The sequence below is a fragment of the Triticum aestivum genome, chromosome 4D, assembly GCF_018294505.1.
Source record: "Triticum aestivum cultivar Chinese Spring chromosome 4D, IWGSC CS RefSeq v2.1, whole genome shotgun sequence".
Classification (NCBI taxonomy): Eukaryota; Viridiplantae; Streptophyta; class Magnoliopsida; order Poales; family Poaceae; genus Triticum; species Triticum aestivum.
In genome coordinates, this window is record NC_057805.1 from 391,709,851 (window position 1) to 391,713,509 (window position 3,659).

A 3,659-nucleotide genomic window follows, 5' to 3' on the forward strand; every position below is an offset into this window, starting at 1 on the left:
CGGCGGCAGCGGCGAAGGGTGGCGCGGGCGGCGGGGTTGGCGGCTCGGGTGGTGGTGGAGGGTGCGGGGGCGGGGTATTTAAAGGAGGAGGGCTGCTTGGGGGAGGGGGCAAGGCGGCGCGGGGAGGAGGAGTCCCGGCCGGACTCGGCTAGCGGCGGCGGCGCTCGCGGTCTCCTGGTCGGAGACGAGGCGCGGGGCGGTTGGGCCGGCTCGGCTGGGCTTCAGCCCAGTCGGGCGCTGAACTTTTTTTAAATAATTCTGCTGAAAATTAACTAAATCCTAGAAAATAAAATAAAAATCTAAAAATACCAAAACAAATTTTCACCGTCTAAATAAAATATTTAGAACGAGATGAACATTTTTTGGCCCTAAAATGCAATTTTGAAAAATGTGCAATTTTTCTAATGCAAATAAAATAGCAATAAAATCCGAATAAAATCAAATATTTGATTTTAACATTTTTCCTCCAATATTTCAATTATTTTGGAGAAGTCATATTATCTCCTCTCATATATTTTAATATGAAATATTTTCGGAGAGAAAAATAATTAAAATCAAAATCCTCGTTTCAGTATTTGATAAAATTCAAATATGAAAACAATGAAATCCCCAACTCTCTCCGAGGGTCCTTGAGTTGCTTAGGATTTCGAGGATCGCGAAACGAAATGCAATAAAATATGCTATGCATGAATGATCTATGTGTAACATTCCAAATTGAAAATTTGGGATGTTACAAACCTACCCCCCTTAAGATGAATCTCTCCCTCGAGATACGGGTTGGCTAGAAAATAGGTGTGGGTGGTCTTTGCGAAGATCATCCTCTCGTTCCCAGGTGGCTTCCTCCTCGGTATGGTGGCTCCACTGTACTTTGCAAAAATTGATAACCTTACTGCGGGTGACTCGGCTGGCAAATTCAAGAATCCTGACTGGCTTCTCCTCATAGGTCAAATCACTGTCCAACTGAATCACCTCCAAGGGTACTGTATCTCCTAACGGTATATCGGCCATCTCAGCATGACATTTCTTCAGCTGTGAAACATGAAATACATCATGAACTCCTGACAGTCCTTCAGGTAACTCCAACTTGTAGGCAACTTCTCCCATACATTCCCAAACACGATACAGTCCTACAAATCTCGGGGCTAACTTTCCCTTAACTCCAAAACGTTTCACTCCTCGCAAGGGTGATACTCGCAGATATGCTCTGTCTCCAATTTCATAGGTTACCTCCTTGCATTTCGAATCTGCATAACTCTTCTGCCTGGACTGAGCTACCGTCAGTCTATCTCGGATCAACTTATGTTTCTCTTCAGACTCCTTGATCAAGTCTGGTCCAAACAACTGTCTGTCTCCAACTTCATCCCACATCAACGGTGTTCTACACCTTCGTCCATATAGGGCTTCGAACGGTGCCATCTTCAAACTGGCTTGGTAGCTATTGTTGTATGAGAACTCCGCGTAGGGCAAATTGTCATGCCAACTAGATCCATAATCTAGCGCACATGCCCTCAACATGTCCTCCAGAATCTGGTTGACTCTCTCGGTCTGTCCATCTGTCTGCGGGTGAAATGCTGTACTGAACTCCAATCTCGTGCCCAAAGTCTGGTGCAGCTGATGCCAAAACTTTGAGGTAAACTATGTTCCTCTATCTGATACGATGGTCCTCGGAACTCCATGCAGACATACGATCCTGGTCATATATATCTTGGCCAACTTCACACTTGTATAAGTTGTTTTCACTGGGATAAAGTGAGCTACTTTGGTCAAGCGATCAACTACTACCCATATAGAATCATATCCTGATTTGGTCCTGGGCAATCCGGTGATAAAATCCATGCCAAGTTTATCCCACTTCCATTCGGGTATCGGCATAGGCTGTAACAATCCCGCTGGCTTTTGATGTTCTGCCTTCACTCTCTGACATACATCACATACGGCTACATACTCGGCAATATCCTTCTTCATACCTGTCCACCAGAAACGTTCCTTCAAATCCAAATACATCTTGGTGTTTCCGGGGTGTATCGAGTATGGTGAGTCATGAGCCTCCTGAAGTATTAACTTCCTGATCTCTGTGTTATTGGGCACATAAACACGGTCCTCAAACCATAAGGTGTCGTGCTCATCCTCATGAAAACCTTTGGCCTTTCCTTTGCTCATTCTCTCTTTTATCTCGGCAATCTCTTTGTCATCCTTCTGAGCTTCTCGGATCTTTCCTAACAATGTAGACTGAACTTCCATTGTTGCAACGAAACCTCTAGGAACAATCTCCAATCGAAGTTCCCTGAGATCCTCTGCTAACTCCTTTGGTAATCATGTGCTCACTAGGGTGTTAGCATAACTCTTCCGACTCAAAGCGTCTGCTACGACATTGGCCTTGCCTGGATGATAGTGAAGCTTCATGTCATAATCCTTTATAAGCTCCAACCATCTCCTCTGCCTAAGGTTCAGCTCCTTCTGTGTCAAAATGTACTTCAAACTCTTATGATCCGTGTACACATCACAACGGTTTCCAATAAGGTAATGTCTCCAAGTCTTGAGCGCATGCACTACTGCTGCTAACTCCAAATCATGCGTGGCATAATTCAATTCGTGCGGTTTTAGTTGTCGTGAGGCATACGAAACAACTCTTCCGTCCTGCATAAGCACACTTCCAAGTCCTAGGCGAGAAGCGTCGCAATACACTTGGAAATCCTTGCGTATATCCGGCAGAATCAGCACTGGGGCTGTAGTCAAACGTTTCTTTAACTCCTGAAAACTCGCCTCACATTCTTCCGTCCATTTAAATTTGGTATCCTTCTTCAATAACTCCGTCATTGGCTTCGCAATCTTGGAAAAATTCTCAATGAATCTTCGGTAGTATCCTGCGAGTCCCAGAAAACTGCGGATCTCGCTAACTGAAGTGGGTGCCAACCATTCAGTGAATGACTGAACCTTGGTGGGGTCTACCGCTATACCTTCTCCTGATATAACATGACCAAGGAATCCGACTTCCTTTAACCAAAACTCGCATTTGCTGAACTTGGCATACAACTGATGTTCCCTGAGTTTCTCGAGAACTAAACGCAAATGCTCTTTGTGCTTCTCCTCATTCTTTGAGTATACCATTATATCATCAATGAACACCCCAACAAACTTATCCAAATATTCCATGAACACTTTGTTCATCATGCTCATGAAGTAGGCAGGGGCGTTAGTCAGTCCAAATGACATGACCGTATATTCATACAACCCGTACCGTGTGGTGAATGCTGTCTTTGGTATATCCTTCTCTCGAATCTTCAACTGGTGATATCCTGATCGCAGATCGATCTTTGAAAACACCTTAGCTCCTTGAAGTTGGTCAAACAAATCATTGATCATCGGCAGTGGGTATTTGTTCTTGATCGTCACCTCATTTAACGCACGATAATCAACAACCATTCTTAGAGACTTATCCTTCTTCTCAACCAAAAGCACTGGGGCTCCCCATGGTGATGAACTTCGTCGAATGTAACCTTTCTCCAATAACTCCTTGATCTGCTTCTTAATCTCCTCCAGATCATTTGCGGGCATCCGATAGGGTCTCTTTGATATTGGCCCTGCACCTGGCAATAGCTCTATCAAAAACTCGATGTCTCGATCCGGTGGCATGCCTGGTAATTCCTCTGGAAAAACAT